Source organism: Plecotus auritus (genome assembly GCF_963455305.1).
Source record: "Plecotus auritus genome assembly, chromosome: 5".
Taxonomy (NCBI): domain Eukaryota; kingdom Metazoa; phylum Chordata; class Mammalia; order Chiroptera; family Vespertilionidae; genus Plecotus; species Plecotus auritus.
In genome coordinates, this window is record NC_137776.1 from 113,333,799 (window position 1) to 113,352,088 (window position 18,290).

Consider the following 18,290-nt stretch of genomic DNA (forward strand, 5'->3'; position numbering starts at 1 on the left):
AGCACACTGACCACCAGGGGGCAGCTCCTGCATTGGATGTCTGCCCCTGGTGGTCAGTGTGCATCATAGTGACCGGTCATTCTGGTCATTCCAGTCATTCGGTCGTTAGGTCATTCGGTCACTTAAGCTTTATATATATAGATGGGTGCTGGATTTTATTAAATGCTTTTTCTGCATCTGTTGATATGACCATGTTATTTTTTTTCTTCATGTTGTTTATGTGATCTATCAGATCTGTTGATGTGTGAATATTGTATCAAACTAGCATCTCCAGACTAAAACACACTTGATGATGGCATATTATTTTTTTAATGTATTGCTGGATCCAATTTGCAGATTGTTGAGGATTTTAGCATATATGTTTACCAGAGATATTAGCCTGTAATTTTTTTTCTTTATCTGGCTTTAAACTAGGATAATGCTGGCTTCATAAAAAAAGAGCCTGAAAAGCTCCCCTTTTAGGTTTTCTTTTTTTTAATAGTTTGAGAAAGATAGGTGTGAGTTCCTTCTTGAATGTTTGGTAAAATTCACCTATGAAATAGTCTGATCCAGGACTTTAGTTTGCTGGGAGTTTTTATTTATTTATTTTATTACTGCTTGAAATTATTTATTTTTCTAACGTTCTTTTTTTTTTTTTTTTTTTTCAAAATAGCCTCCGTATAAGACTGGTCCACTTATTTATTTTTTAAGTATATTTTTAATTGTTGATAATATTAACTATATCTCTCATTTTCTTCTCCTTTCTCCCTTCCTCCCAACCCCTACTCACCGCTCCCCACCACCACCCCCAGGTCTTCACAACCCCAGTGGTTGGCAAACTGCGGCTCGTGAGCCACATGCGGCCCTTTGGCCCCTTGAATGTGGCTCTTCCACAAAATACCACGGCCTGGGTGAGTCTATTTTGAAGAAGTGGCATTAGAAGAAGTTTAAGTTTAAAAAATTTGGCTCTCAGAAGAAATTTCAATCGTTGTACTGTTGATATTTGGCTCTGTTGACTAATGAGTTTGCCGACCACTGCCTACCCTATTGCCTGTGTCTATCCAGGGGTGGGCAAACTTTTTGACTCGAGGGCCACAATGGGTTCTTAAACTGGACCGGCGGGCCGGAACAAAAGCATGGATGGAGTGTTTGTGTGAACTAATATAAATTCAAAGTAAAGGAGCGGAGGGGAGAGCAAGAGAACCCTCCGCTCTTTCGGCTCCGCGGGCCGGATAGAACAGCCGAATGGGCCGGATCCGGCCTGCGGGCCGTAGTTTGCCCACGGCTGCTGGGCTATGCATATAAGTATATAAGTTCTTTGGTTTATCTCTTCTTATCCACTTAAGCCCACATCAAGGTATATCAATGCTTCCCTACTTTGGCTCTCATTTTGTTGGTTAATTCATTTTGTTCACTAGATTCCACAAATAAGTGAGATTTCAAAGAACCAGCTCTTCGTTTCATTGATCTTTTGTATTTTTTTTTTAAGACTCTATGCCATTTATTTCCACTGGAAACATTATTATTTCCATCCTACTTACTCTAGGATTTGTTTATTGTTACTTTTTAGTTCTTTTAGGCGTAGGGTTAGATTTTTGAAATTTTTCTTATTTCTTGTGGTAGGCTTGTAAGACTATGAACTTTCTTCTCAGGACTGTTTTTGCCAGGCCCCATAGATTTGAGGCTGTTGTGTGTTCATTTTCATTTGTTTCTAGGTAACTTGATTTCCTTCTTGCTCTCATTATTAACCCATTTATTGTATAATAACATGTTATTTAGCCTCCATGTGTTTGAATGTTTTTCAAGTTTTTAATGGTAATTGATTTCTAGTGTCATACCATTGTGATCAGAGAAGATGCTTGATATAATTTCAATCTTATTGAATTTATTAAGACATATTTTGTCTTCCAACATGTGGTCTATCTTGGAGAATGTTCTATGGGCACTTGAGAATAATGTATATTTTGATGCTTTAGGATAAAATGTTATATAAATATCAATTAAATCTATCTGATCCCATGGGTCCTTTAAAGGTGTTGATTTTTTGTCTGGAAGATCAATCTATTGATGACAGTGGTTTGTTAAAAACCTTGGTTATGACTATTGTTATTGCACTCTCCCTTAAAGTCTACCAAGATTTTCTTTATATATTTAGATGCTGCTACATTGGGCAAATGTATGTTTACAAAGTTTAGATCCCCCTGTTGTATCAATCCCTTTAGTATTATGTAGTGACCTTTGTCTCCTATGGCTTTTGTTTTTAAGTCTATTTTGTCTGATATAAGTATTGCTAACCCAGATGTTTTGTTTTGTTTCTATTTGCGTGGTATATATTTTTTTCATTTCTTCACTTTCAGCCTGTGTGAGTCTTTTGTTTTGAGGTGAATCTCTTGTAGATAGCATATATATGGGTCATGTTTTCTTATCTATTCAGCTACCCCAGTGGTCGGCAAACTCATTAGTCAACAGAGCCCAATATCAACAGTACAACGATTGAAATTTCTTTTGAGAGCCAAATTTTTTAAACTTAAACTTCTTCTAATGCCACTTCTTCAAAATAGACTCACCCAGGCCGTGGTATTTTGTGGAAGAGCCACACTCAAGGGGCCAAAAATCCACATGTGGCTTGCGAGCCGCAGTTTGCCGACCATGGAGCTACCGTATGTCTTTGAATAGAGCATTTACATTTAAGGTTATTATTGATAGGTACTTACTTATTGCCATTTTATTCTGTATTCTTGTGTTCCTCTCTCTCTCTCTCCTCCTTCCCCTCCTCCTCCTCCTCTTCCTCCCCCTCCTCCTCCTCCTCCTCCCCTCCCCTCCTCCTCCTCCTCCTCCTCCTCCTCCTCCTCCTCCTCCTCCTCCTCCTCCTCCTCGCAGACCCTATCACATGTAATGCAATACTGATCTGGTGGTAATGGACTCCCTTATTTTATTTTTGTCTGGGAAACACTTCAATTTGCTTTCAATTTTAAGTCTTAGCCTTGCTGAATAGAGTAGTCATTATTGTAGATCTCTTTTCATCAGTTTACATATTTCATGCCAATCTCTTATAACCTGAAGTGTTTCTGTTGATAAATCAGCTGACGGCCTTATGGGTTTTAACTGTCTTTCTCTTGCTGCACCTAAGATTCTCTTTGTCATTTTAATTATGATGTGTCTTGGTGTCCTCCTTGGGTTCATCTTGCTTGGGACTCTCTGTGTTTCCTGTACTTGTGTGACTTTTTCGTTCACCAAGTTGGGAAAATTTTCAGCCATTATTTCTTCAAATGGGTTATTTATTTCTTGCTCACTCTTTTCCTTCTGGTACCTCTATGGTGTGGATGCTATTATGCTTAATGTTGTACCAGAGGTTCCTTAGACTTTCCTTATTTTTTGAAATTCTTTTTTTTTTTTTCATATTGCTGTTCTTCTTGAGTATTTTCTGTTACCTTGTCCTCTAAATTTCTGATTTGATTGTCTACTTCATCTAACTGGCTGTTAATTGCCTCTAGTGTATTCTTCATATCAGATATTGTATTCTTCATTTCTGACTGGTTATTTTTATGGTCCCTATGTCCTTTTTAATGTTTACTATCTCTTTAAGTTTTCATTGAGAACATTCTTCCCTTAAGGTTCTTGAGCATCTTTATTTATATCCATTGTTTAAACTCTGCATTTGGTGTCTTATAGCTTCCATTTCATTTAATTCTTTTTCCTGGGGATTTATCTTGTTCTTTCATTTGGTGCATATTTTTTTTTCTCCTCATTTTGTCTCTGTGTATTAGGTAGATCTACTATAACTCCCAAACTTGTTATGATGGCTTTATGATGATAGTGTTTCATTGGGCTCAGTAGCACAATCTTCCAGATTACCTGAGTTCTGTCATTTAGGAATTTTTCTTGTGGGTTATGTGCACCCTCCTGTTGTAGTTGATTTCTGAATGCTGTTGGCCTTTTGTGGGTAATATTAGCCTACTGGCTGGCTGATTATGAGGGTAAAGCTTGATCACTATGCCTAAGTCACTGTGCAAGGTCAGCCCCCTGAGGCAGGGTTGTTCCCCACAGAGTCTGGTGCCTACCAGGATCCCCCTTTGTGTGCGCCACTTGTGTGGATAGTTGTGTCAAACTCTGGTGTTGGTTCTGGGTCCACTTGGGCAGATTCACTACAGGTTGATATAAAATGTTGTGCCTAACTAGCCTTGTGCATAACTAGCTCCTATATGGAGCTACCATATTTGTGGCTGCCACTACTGGGCCTGAGTGTGCATGGGAGGGGCAAATATGTGTACAAAAATTGACTTCCTTAAGCTTAGGGCTGGAAGTAGATCTATAAAAGGACCAAGGCTCTCCGAGGTTCACCTTCACCTGTTAGCTACTCTGCCTCCCTCTCAGGTTGCTTGGTCTTTTTCCAGAGCCTTCCAAAGAAGGATTGTAGAGAATGGGCATGCCCCACAGAACCTTCCACAGGTCCTGAGCTTGACAGGGCCTGGCAACCAAGGTTGGGAGGATGGGGCTAGTGGGTCCCCTACTTGGGGTCAGGAAAAAGGGGTCTCTACTCCAGAGCCAAACCACTCAGTCTCTGCCAGATTCTCCAACTCTAGTTCTCCCAGGATGAGCATGCAGAAGGTTCAGTTTGGGTGCAACCTGCTGTCCCCTCTGCAGGAGCAAGCTCAACAGGGCAGTTCCACTGGGTTCAGGAGGATAGATCAAAAGTGTTTTCCATTGGAGGTGGTGCCAGCTGAGCCCAAAGGAGGTTGCCAAGCACTTCCTCTGGGTTCCACACAATAGCCTTCTAGGTATACACACAACAAATGTCTTAGGTTTGAGCTGCACTTCCTTCCCCGCATGCGACTGAGCTAAGCAGGGTGGGGTATCAGGGATGGGGAAGGGCAGATCCAGTCTCTGGTTGGGGGCAGTGCCCACATGCCTGTAGGAGGGGTATGGGCACATTTTCCCCTTCCTGGGATAGCTCAGGCTGAGCTCACAGGGGAGATAGTAGTGATTTCCCTGCCATGTAGCCCCACAACCCAGGACCTGCCCATCTTATTCTTGGAGGAAAAGCCTCCCCTAGAGACATGCTTTGAAAATCCCAGCTCTGTGCAGCACTCTGATCCCCCTAGTTACTACACTCAGCAGGGCAGGGCTGGCCAAGTGATTCTACAGGTGTGTATGTGTGTGGTGGAGGTGCACCATCTGTGTGCAGGATCTAGGGAAGATCGGTCCCATTTCCAAAGCTACACAGTTCAGTCACTGTCTGAGTTTCCCACCAAGAGCTCCTCCAGAAAAAAGCACCCAAAGGTCACTGATCTGTGCAGCCAGCAGACCCCTCTACAGGTCCTGAGCAAGACAGAGAGATGTTGCTGGTAGTTGGGGGACCCAGAAGTGCACTCCCAGATTGGTGCTGTAAAAATAATTGTGCTCTTCTCTGGGAAGATGGCATCTGAGCCTCTAATAGACTCCCCTCTCTCCTAGGCAGAGTGAATCCCCACTGATTTTCACCACCAGATGCTCTGAGGGTTCCTCTTCCCATCTTTGTTGCTCAGGGTTGGGGATCCCTTGGAAGGGTTGAGACTCCACAATTCTGAGGGAAGGGAATTTTGCATCCAAGATATCCCTCTGGCTTCTCTGCACCTGGGTGTGGGGGCCAGCCCTTTACACATCTCCACCCTTCTTAACAGTTTCTATATGGCTTCTTCTGTAAATTCTTGGTTATAATATTTTAATTCCTCCAGCCTTTAGTTGGTTATTCAGGTTGATTGCTCTATAATTTAGCTGAAAATCTGATCTGGCACTTAGAGCAGGTCAGTGTAACTTCTACCTAGTCTACAAACAATTTAGAATCTCTTCAATGTTTTTCTTCATCACTAAGTATGGGTTCTTTATATATATACTAGAGACCTGATGCACGAATATGTGCACCAGTGAGGCCCTTCAGCCTGGCCTACAGGATTGGGCCAAAACCAGCTCTCCAACATCCCCTAGGGGTCCCAGATTGTGAGAGGGCACAGGCCAGGCTGAGGGACCCCACCAGTGTATGATCGGGGGGCTGGGGAGAGACGCGGGAGATTGGCCAACCAGGGAGAAACTGTGGCAGGGCTCCCGGGTGTGTCTGGCCCATCTTGCTCAGTCTCAATCTACTAGACCCCAGCAGCAAGCTAACATACTGGTCAGAGCATCTGCCCCTTGGAGGTCAGTGCACGACATAGCGAGCAGTTGAGCAACCTTAGCATATCATTAGCATATTACGCTTTGATTGGTTGAACAGCTGACTGGTCAACCGGACACTTAGCATATTAGGCTTTTATTATATAGGACTAGAGGCCCGGTGCATGAAATTCATGCATGGGGGTGTGTGTCCCTCAGCCCAGCCTGCACCCTCTCCAATCTGGGACCCCTCGAGGGATGTCCGACTGCCGGTTAGGCCCAATCCTACTAAATGGGCAGTCGGACATCCCTTTCACAATCCAGGGCTGCTGGCTCCCAACTGCTCGCCTGCCTGCCTTCCTGATTGCTCCTAACCACTTCTGCCTGCCAACCTGATCACCCCCTAACCACTCCCCTGCCAGCCTGATTGCCCCTAACTGCCCTCCCCTGCAGGCCCGGTCACCCCTAACTGCCCTCCTCTGCAGGCCTGGTTACCCCCAACTGCCCTCCCCTGCAGGCCTGGTCCCCCCAAACTGCTCTCCCCTGCAGGCTTGATCACTCCCAACTGCCTTCCCTTGCAGGCCTGGTCCCTCCCAACTGCCCTCTTGTAGCGGCCATCTGGTGTCCACATGGGGTCAGTCATCCTTGACAACAGGGGGGCAGCCATCTTGTGTGTTGGAGTGACAGTCCATTTGCACATGGGTGGGGGCTGGCTGGTTTGCCCTGAAGTGTGTCCCAGGGTGGGGGTTCCCTTGGGGCATGGGGCTGCCTGGGCTAGGGGCCTGTGGTGGTTTGCAGGCCGGCCACGCCCCTCGGTGACCCAAGCGGAGGCCCTTGTACCTGGGATTTATTTATCGTCTATAATTGAAACTTTGTAGCCTTGAGCAGAGGTCAGGGCAGGCAGGAAGCTTGGCTTCCTCCATCGTCAGGGACAACCCAAGCCTCTGGCTGGCTCCAGCTCTGTGGCTGCAGCCATCTTTGTTGGGATTTATTTATCTTCTATAATTGAAAATTTGTAGCCTTAAGCGGAGGCCAGGGCCGGCCAGGGAGGGCGGGAAGCTTGTCTTCCTCCATCGCCGGGGGCAACCCAAGCCTCCTGCTTGCTTCAGCTCTATTGCCACCACCATATTTATTGGGTTAATTTTCATACTCACTCTTGTTGGTTGGTGGGCATGGCTTGTGGGCGTAGCGGAGATACAGTCAATTTGCATGTTTCTCTTTTATTAGATAGGATGTTAAGTTGCAGTCACACTTGCATGTTTCCTTTTTATTATTTAACTAGAGGCCTGACGCATGAAATTCATGCATGGAAGGGGGCAGGTGACATTCCCCAGCCTATCCTGCACCCTCTCACAATCCAGGACCCCTCACTTCTAACTGCCCACCTGCTTGCTTCTAACACCTGCCTGCTCACTCCTTACCACCTGCCTGCTCATTCCTTATTGCTCACCTGCTCATTCCTTACCGCTTGGCTTGCCACTCCTTGCCACTAACTTGCTCATTCCTTACCACTTGGCTCGCCGCTCCTTACCACCTTACCACTCACCTGTTCATTCCTTACCGCTTGGCTCGCCACTCCTTACCACTCACCTGCTCATTTCTTACCATTTGGCTCACCACTCCTTACCACCTTACCACTCACCTGCTCATTCCTTACCGCTTGGCCCGCCACTCCTTACCACTCACCTGCTCATTTCTTACCGCTTGGCTCGCCGCTCCTTAGTGCTGCCGCTGCACTCGCCAGCCATGAGCCCAACTTCTGGCTGAGCGGCACTCCCTCTGTGGGAGTGGACTGACCACCAGGGGGCAGCTCCTGCATTGAGCATCTGCCCCCTGGTGGTCAGTGCACCTCATAGTGACTGATCATTCTGGTTTTTCCGGTCATTCCACCATAAGGGTCGCTGGGCTTTTATATATATATAGATTCTTTTTAAAAATATTTATTTTTGAAAGTATTGCATATGTCTCTTTTTTCCCTCTTAACCCCTTCTAGCCTGCCCCCACCCCCCACCCCAGGCCTTCATCTCCCTATTGTCTGTGTCCATAGGTTATGCATATATGCATACAAGTTCTTTGGTTGACCTCCTCCCATTCACCACCTCCTTCCCTCTGAGGTTCCACAATCTATTCCATGTTTCTATGTCTCTGGATCTATTTTGTTCATCAGTTTATTTTGTTCATTAGATTCCACTTATGAGTGAGATCATGTGATACTTGTTTTTCTCTGACTGGCTTATTTTGCTTACCATAATATTCTCCAGGTCTTTCCATGCTGTCTCAAAGAGTAAAATATCCTTTTTTACTGTTGTATAGTATTGCCTGGTGTAAATATTCTGCAGCTTTTTTATCCACTCATCTACTGATGAGCACTTGAGCTGTTTCCAGATCAGCAGGAAGAGGAACAATCTCCACCTAAAACTTGGAAACATGATAATTCCAATAGAATTATTAAAGGAACTGTAGCACACATGTCCACACCAGATTCAAGAAATCATCATTTAATTTTATAACTGATTAGCTTAATATGAAAATGTAAGAGTATTAGACAACCAAACTATTGTTCAGTAAGCAAGAAGCTAGAAAAAAAACAGATCCAGGTTATTTTGATTAATATTTCATTTGGATGCTAACAAGTCCTGCTAAAACTTTTCTCACTTACAATAGAATGAATTTTTTAAGACAAATTGCAATACTTCCATATATTAGCATCTTATTTTACAATATTACTGGTAATGAAAACTAATAAGATTCCTCCTTACCTAAGACTTTTGCTTTAAAACTATTATCATGTTGGAATGAGTTCCAAAGATTTGATGATATAATTTATTAGAGAGTAGTTTCAAATAAACAAGTGTTGGAAGCAAGTTAATTTATTTATAGATATTTTCATGTACTTTTAATTTTTGAAATATCCTTTCTCATTTACATTAATTTTAATAAATTAAGGTAAAATTTTTGGATTACTATACATTGATTTAATTAATTTGCTTCTAAAGGAATAAATGTATCTTTAAATTAAATGGGTGTTCTTTTGTGCCTTTTTGAAATCACCCCTCATATTTTATTATATTTATTGTTATAATTTTGTGTGACAAAAATAAGAAATATACTTAAGATTTTCATTTTAAATTCAGGAGACTTAAGGATGAGAATATAGAGAACATTAAACTCATTTTTAATTTTATTCTCATATTGATGCTTTTGAAACATTTTAATTATATAATGTAACCTTCCAAAATGAAGAGGTAATTATCACTTTAAATTTATTATTTTTGTTATTATAAATCTTAACAAGATTATAAAAATAGTAAGCTTTTAGATAAGCTATAAAAAACAAATAAAATAAAATAACAATGCAAAGCTTTCCAAACTTCTTTGACATAAAAAAAAATACTACTGTACTTCTTCATAGATTAAGTGGTGTCATAAAAGATGCTATCCAAATTTTTATAAATACAGAGCTGTATTTTTTATCTTCTGAGGAATTTTCTTCTGCATTTATCTGGAAGTTACATTATCAGTCATTTATTTACACTTTGTAACAGCTTATTTATATATCTTAAAATGTGAATGGCTCATAAGTATGGCTCTCTCAATGGCTGGAATATTACAAAATGTCTAGCAGTTAAGCCATCTGAGAGTGAATTGCCTTTTTCTGATTGCCTACTATGTATAAAAGTGAGAATGGGAAAAAGAAGAAATAGTAAATTAATTCCAAGATGACATTGACAGCAAGGACATTTGTTATAATATACTAGAAACAAAATCAAAACTGTTCTTTCTCACACACACAAAATGATGTTATAGTAAGTATATTTTTATATCTACTGACAGTGTTATATATATTAGTTTTCTCAGCACCCAAATTTACTTTTTCAAAATATATGTTTTAATTTCAACAGTGAACATCACATTGTCTCTTTTTGTTTGTTTGCTTAAAAAAAACAAAAAACAAAAAATGCTAGCCCAGCCAACATAACTCAGTATTGAGCATTGACCTATGAACCAGGAGGTTATGGTTTGATTCCCAGTCAGGGCACAGGCCTGGGTTTCCGACTCAATCCCAGGGTGGGACATGCAGAAGGCAACTGATCAATGATTCTCTCTCATCATTGATTTTTTTCTCTCTCTCTCCCTCTCCCTTTCTCTTTGAAATAAATAAAAATATATTTTTAAAAATGCTAAATGATAGAAGCCAGATTTAAAATGCCACATATCCTATCTTTCCATTTATATGAAATACCCAGAATATGCAAATTCATAGAGATAAGAAGCAGATTAGTGTTTTCCAAGGACTTAAGGGAGCAGGGAATGGAAGTGACTCTTTAATAGATACAGGTTTTTTTCTTTGGAGCCATAAAAATGTTTTGGAAATAGATAGTGGTTATGGTACTATAACAGTGTAAATGTACTAACTCCACTTAATTGTAGGCTTTAAAATGGGTAATTTTATGTTAGGTAAATAGATAGAGCTATACATAGACATAGTAGATTCTCTCAGTTGTTAGAAATGTAGGCATACTATTTAGTAAGTGTGCTAAAATGTTAAGGAGAATGTGCAAAATAATAGCATGTAATATTGTCTTAACAATATGGAAGGGTATTTAGCATTATGGAATAATTATTTAGCATTCATGGTATTAAAAAGGACAAATATATATGATATTCAATAACTGAAATATTTTCCATAAAGATTTTGAAAATTGCATTTTATAAGTGAACAATATGCCAAAACTGGAACAGCATTCTCAAATTGCAACAGTCTACTAAAGTTATGGATTAAGAATTAGTAAATTAATTTAAAGGTTTGTAATAATTATAAGACACTAGAATCATAGTACATTTGAACAAACTGAACCTCAATGTCATTCATCAGTGGCATGAAATCTACAGTGATCAGTTTGAATACTAAACATGTTCTTATAATAAATGAATCTAATGCTTTGGAAGGTGATATTTAAGATCATTCAAATATGTCAATTTTTGTTCCTACTACTTTTCTTCACTATGTATTGAGATATAAGATATATGAAAGGATGTACCAGGATATTAGCCAAGCCATTCAAGATAATAATTATCCAACTTATTCAAATGTTGCTCTGTATAATTGTACTAATGTCTCAACATTGAAAAAAAATTTTTCACCATACATTGGAATGCTTAGTTTACGGTACTAGTTCCAAACAACATTAAATTATTTCATGGATAGTGGGCCAATGAATGAGTTGATATTGAATATGCTCTTTTTTTCAATTTTTCATTTTTTATTGATTAAGGTATTACATGTGTACATATCTTCCCATTGCCGCTCCACCCTTGAATATGCTCTTTTCTCAACATACTTAGAAGAATTAAAAGAGCTGAACAAAATTGTCTCTTCCATATATGCAAACTCCAAAGATGTAAATGTGTAGAGCTGTTTCTCATTTCCTTCCCCCATTGTGTGGAGTTTCTATAACAGACATGTACTGAAATTTATGTTTAGTTTGCTAATTGGGATTTCTTTCTCCAACATTGGAGTGGTTTCCAAGCATCCATGGTTTTGTTATTTTGTCTAGGACAAATATGCTGTGACAATAACATTTTCAAAAACATAGAAATTTGTATTAAGAGACTGTTTGAAATATCCAGGAATACCTCCTTCTAAAGTCTCCAAGGATACACCTGTTGTAATCATTCCTAAAATATGGCTGTTTAGGTTTTTGAGTTGGTAGTTTTTAGATGCCTCACAGTGCTGATTTGCTCCAGAATAGAAAGTAAATAAGCTCTGGATTAGTTTTCCTGCTTCTGATGGGACATAGACCTCATTCGAGGTAACAGGGACAGTGGACAATGTAGAAGGTCATTCCTTTCTCCTCCAATACTCACACTCTTTCAAAGTAGTGCAGTCATTCCACTATCCAAGAGGATTTAGTGACACTGAATCTATCAGTTCTATCCATCTGAAGGAACAGAGTCCCACCTAATGACCTAATGAGCTAGTTACTTGCCTTGTGTCCAAGAGTAAGAATATAAAGTGAGGGGAGGGGTGAAAACAGTTGGAATTTTGCAAACACACACTCAGCTAGCAATTGTGATCTTGGTATCACATTGACAACAAAGCTACAGAATGTAGCAAGCTTCTTCCGGACACCAGTGTTACTTAGTTTGAAAATGAATATAGGGCTGGCAAACACAGAAACAAAGCAGGAACATAACAGCAGAGTGTAAAAAGAATCCCACAACTTCCAGGCACTTTTCCTGTTGTCCCAGACACTCCTCACTTATGGTTATGAGAAGTGAGACTGGGTGGCCAGATATTACATCAGTTTAGGGAAGTCATCAGCTCCAAGATACTATCAGCTTTTATAACTTTCTATTTTTTGAAGTTCCCTCAGCTTATGAGTACCTTCTATTCCTGGATGCAATGGGATCTTATTAAGACCAGTTACTTATCTATAATAATAAAAGCATAATATGCTAATTATACCAGATAGCCAAACGACCTTCCAGACATCCTTCCAGATGAAGCTGCAGTGCTTGGGGCCAAGGCAGAGGCAGTTAGGGGCAATCAAGCAGGCAGGTGAGTAGTTAGGGGCAATCAGGCAGGCAGGCAGAGGGGTTGGGGTGAACAGGCAGGCAGGCAGGCAGTGTGGTTAGGAGCAATCAGGCAGGCAAGCGAGTGGTTGGGGGTGATGAGGCAGGCAGGAAGAGGCGGTTAGGCGCTAGTGGTCCCGGATTATGAGAGGGTGCAGGCTGGGATGAGGGAAGCCCCCCGCCGCCCCGCCCGCTACCCTGTGCACGAATTTCTTGCACCAGACCTCTAGTTACTAAATAAGCAGTTTTGACATTAAGGTGTAGGTGCTTGTTTCACTAGTTATTCATACTGAATACTCATGCATTTGGGATCTGGTACACACCCATAAATTTTTTGAGTGAGTGTTTCAAGGACAATTTTCAGAAATTAACTCCTCAGGTGTTTCTGAGACTAGAGGAAAAGTCAGAAACCAGTTGTTAAGCTTGTCTTTTCAGAATTATTTCTGTTTGTATTATGCAATGTGAAAATACCTCTGTGCCCCCAACACACACACTATTTTTTTAAATTATTTATAAAGAATAACTTCTCATTTTAACTGCAAAGTATGCATGGTAGTTAGCCTTCAAATATGACCCTACCATATGCCACATTTTCCATCATCCATGGTATAGTCGTCCCTCCCATGTTGAACCTAGACTGACCCTATGATGAGATAATGTGTTATAAGGGAAGGTGATTTCCATTCCAAATTTGCCTTTATGAGAGTTGTTAGCTTCTGCTAACTGGGCTCCTCACTTTGGAGATACCTGTGAGAATGGTACATGTATAAGAAGTCAAGCTACATTCCTGCAGAGACCATTTGTAAAGGTCAGATGGAAAGAGAAAGAACCTACATGGAGAGAGAACAAGTGAGATGGAGGACCAAACACTGTAGCATCCTACCCAGCCTCCACATGACCCAGAGGCCATCTGACTGCAACCAGTTAGGAGATCTCAAGTAAGAAAGCAGATTTCCACCCTAACTGGTTTGGCTCAGTGGCTAGAGCATTGCCCTATGGACTGAAAGGTCCCAGGTTCGATTCCGGTCAAGGGCATGTACCTTGGTTGTGGGCACATCCTCAGTAGGAGGTGTGCTGGAGGTGGCTGATCAATGTTTCTCTCTCATCAATGTTTCTAACTCTCTGTCCCTCTGCCTTCCTCTCTGTAAAAAAAAAAAAATCAACAAAAAAATTTAAATCAATTAAAAAAAGGAAAGCAAATTTTCTTAGCTAAATCCAGCCAATACATAAAACTATAAGTGATAATAAAAGATTTGTTTTTTCCAATCCCAACTTCTGTGATAGTTGGTTGTATACCAGTAGGTAACCAAACAATAAGATGCAAAACAAAAATACTGCTATATGAAATGAGAAGTCATACTATTTTGAGGCTAAGAAATAACCAAGGTGAGCTTGTGAAACTAGCTGAACAAAAATTCTGATATCTGGGGAAATTTTCAGATCTTGCTTCTAGGCAATTGTCTTATGTTTGGCTCAAATAAATTCATAAGAAAATTCTCAAAAAAGAACTTCTTGGATCTGGATGCTAATCACAAATAGAGTATATCTGAATGAATATATACTATTACAAAGCCGAGGGACCCTGCCACTGCATGAATCCATGCACCGGGCCTCTAGTATGCATATAAGACCTTTGGTTAATCTCTTCCCGCCCTGCTCTCTCCGCCTTCCCTCTGAAATTCATCAGTCTGTTCTATGTTTCCATGCCTGTGCATTGAGCATCTGCCCCCTGGTGGTCAGTGCACATCATAGCTATCAGTCGAACAGTCCAACGGTCGAATGGTCTATTAGACTTTTATATGTATAGACTAGAGGCCCGGTGCATGAAATTCGTGCACTGGGGGGGGGGGTGCCCCTCAGCCCAGTCTGCACCCTCTCCAATCTGGGACCCCTCAGGGGATGTCCAACTTCCAGCAGTCAGACATCCCTCTCACAATCCGGAACTGCTGGCTCCTAACCACTAGCCTGCCTGCCTGCCTGATTGCCCCTAACCCCTCTGCCTGCCAGGCTTATTGCCCCTACCTTGCCCTCCACTGCAGGCCTGATCACCCCCAACTGCCCTCCCCTGCTGGCCCAATAGCCCCCAACTGCCCTCCCCTATCGGCCTGATCACCCCAAACTGCCTGTGCCTTGGCCCCCAGTCTGGCCTCCCTCTGGGGCACTGCCCCCATTATCCCACTGCTGCTGCCACTGATGGCCTGAGCCTCAACCCTTCGCAGCTGCCCATGGCTGCCTGAGCCTCTGACCTTGCAGCCGCTGCGGCTTCATCTGGAAGGATGTCTGGAAGACAACCACTCTAATTAGCATATTACCCTTTTATTAGAATAGATTTGGGGACCATTACAACTATGCAGAACTTAAAGAAAATACATGGCCCTGGCCGGTTTGGTTTAATGGAGAGAGCATCGGCCTGTGGACTGAAGGGTCCCAGGTTTGATTCTGGTCAGGGGCACATGCCTGGGTTGCAGGCTCGATCCCCAGCAGGGGGCCTGTGGGAGGCAGCTGATCAGTGATTCTTATCATTGATGTTTCTATATCTCCCTCTCCCTTTCTCTCTGAAAAAAAAATTGTTTTTTTTAAAGAAAACACATGATCTTCACTTTGGACTTTGTCATTTTACAATATCTTTTGTGCAGTATTTTAACTTCCCTCAACTTTCCTTTACCTACCCTTAAAATGCAATCTATTTTGGGGAAGATGATCAGGAAAGTGATTCTAGTGGGTAGAAGGTTTTTTTTTTTTTTTTGGAGGGGATGGGGTCATGAAGATATTTAAAAATTGAGCATGGTGATGGTTGTACCACTCTGAATTTACTTTAAAAAACCAGTTCGCCCTGACCAGTTTGGCTCAGTGGATAGAGCGTTGGCCTGCGGACTGAAGGTTCCCAGGTTTGATTCTGGTTAAGGGCATGTACCTTGGTTCTGGGCATATCCCCGGTGCGGGGGGTGCAGGAGGCAGCTGATCAATGTTTCTCTCTCATTGATGTTTCTAACTCTCTCTTCCTCTCCCTTCCTCTCGGTAAAAAATCAATAAAATACATTTTAAAAAATAAAAAATAAAAAATAAAAAACCAGTTCATTGTACATTTTAGGTGACATGTACAGTATATGAATTAAATCTCAACAAAGCTGTTCTTTTATTTCTTTTTAAATAAAGACCAGTCTTATAATCAATTGCATATGTCTTCAGAGGCCCCCCAAGATTTGCTTACCACTTCCCAAATCACGGCTGTGACTCCCAGTGGCCTCCAGTACTGGTGGATCTGGATGGTGTGGTTTGCAAAGGAGAAGGTGGCAAGAGGCTTATGGAATTTCTGCAACCCCATTCCCCCGGTCTCCTCATAGGGCACCAGGACCATTTCCACTGTGCCAGCTCTTTGCTTCCTTTAACCTGTTGGGCAAAAGAATCCTGCGTGCTCTGGCCAGAAAGTGCATTCTCTCTTAGGTGGCCCGAATGCTTTTTTTTAAGGTCGTTTTATGGATTCAAAAGAATAAACAGAGATGTGGAAAGCTTTTGTCGAAATCCTTTTACATGGTTCTTCCAGTCTCATGGGAAGTGAGATGTGGCTCTGAATTCATCCCTAAGGGTGTCTTTGGGCAAAAGAACCCAGAATGGTACCACTCCTTCAGGATGCTCCACACTTCCCTGTCAGGACTCAGGGGGGCTCGAGGGTGAGCGAGGCAGTGGTGCTAGCACAGGACCCGGGAGCAGGTAGCGCTTTCTACACTACTCAGGCCACGTGGACTGCAGCTGTACCCGCCCAGGTGGGCAGGGTGTTTCTGCTGTTTTGTTTTGGTCTGGCCTCCACCCCATTAGCCATGGACCTGTGCCTGCACTGAGACTGAACGGTTTGATGGTCCTACTTTTTGGTGGACAGTGGATGCACTCCCACCTCCCCGAGACTGGCTGTTAGACCCTGGCAGCTTCTGAGTCCCTAGCGGGGACTCAGAAGATGGTGGCGCCCATAGTGGCCAGGGCGGGATGCTGGCATTGTAGCTCTGGCAATGAGGCCAGCTTCCCAAGCTGGGCTGCAGAGGGAGGGAGGGCCTTTGGGCAGTGGGCACACGCAAGGGGTGGGAGCAGCTGGGAGCACGCCCCCACCCCAGCAGACAGGGCTTGGCAGCTAGCGAGCAGCGGTGGTGGATGTGGTGACTTGCCGGCTTTTGGCTGCTGGGGCCTGCACTGAGGCGAATGGTGATGCGGGCAACTGCAGGGGCGCTGGGAGACTTGGGACTGCAGCCCAGGAGGCAAGGCTCAGGAGGACCTGGCCACCGCCACTGACCCGGCAATGAAGCCGCCTCCTCTGAGATATAGCCTAGCCTAGGTGGCGGTAAGCGGGTTCAGGAACCTCTCCCTTTGCGGTGCTCAGAGCCCAGGCTGGCCAACACCCCAGAGGAGACCCCCACCAGGATCGGAGGGTGTGTCCAGCCTCCAAACCATGGGCTGCCATTAGCCCAGGCTGGCCAGCACAAAGATCGGGAGTCAAGGCTGGCCTCCAAACTGCCAGCAGCCCTAGCCCAGGCTGGCCAGCACCCTAGAAGAGACCCCCGCCAGGATCGGGGGTGTGACCGGCCTCCAAACCGCTGGCGGCCATTAGCCCAGGCTTGCCAGTGCCCAGGAGGAGACCCCTGCCAGGATCGGAGGCATGGTGGGCCTCCAAACTGCCAGCGGCCCTAGCCCAGGCTGGCCAGCACCCCCAGAGGAGACCCCTGCCAGGATCGGGGGCGTGACCGGCCTCAAAATCGCCAGTGACCCTAGCCAAGGCTGGCCAGTGCCCCGGAGGAGACCCCTGCCAGGATCAGGGTCGTGGCCGGCCTTCAAACTGTGGTGGCCCCTAGCTCGAGGAGGTCTCCTGGCCGAGGACGCCCGAGTCTGTTCTTGACCTAGGGCCGGGCTCTCCCCGCTAGGGACTCAGAAGCTGCCAGGGTCTAACAGCCAGTCTCGGGGAGGTGGGAGTGCATCCACCCTTTTATTAGATAGGATATCTTAGGATTTCATCCGGCTAAGTAAATGACAATTGTTTTGAACTGACAAATATCTGATCCTTCAAAACATGATCTTTTCTTTCATAAATATTAGCACAGAAGCTCATCTCTAATAATTATTAGATGAGATTATCACCTCCAGAATAACACCTTGCCTTTCTGAGGCAAACATCAAAGGATAAGGACAAAGCATCCATCTATTCAACTTCAGGCTTTATAATTTGACCTAATTGCTCTGTACTGTGGATCTCTAAGGTCCTCCATTTTGTTTCAAGATTACTGGTAGATTAAGTTAACTTGCAGTTGATTTCTTATTTCCCCTCCTTATAACTGTGCTGGTAGGGGCTCTTTTGTAATTAAACTTGAGAACTAACACAGAATTAGTGCTTTACCAGTCACCAACAGCTGTATAGGATTTTACTCACTCATACCACAGCTGCCCCCATACTGGCCCTTGAAAGTTGTGTTGGTGGTTTATTTTGTGGTGGAGATCAGACTTTTCCTTTTGTGCACACCCCTAACACATCTTCACCAACAAAGATGTAGTCCTTAATATCAAAACTTACTGATTTCTATCCCAAGTGGTAGTGATAGAAAACAGCATTAATTAACTTCAAACATCTC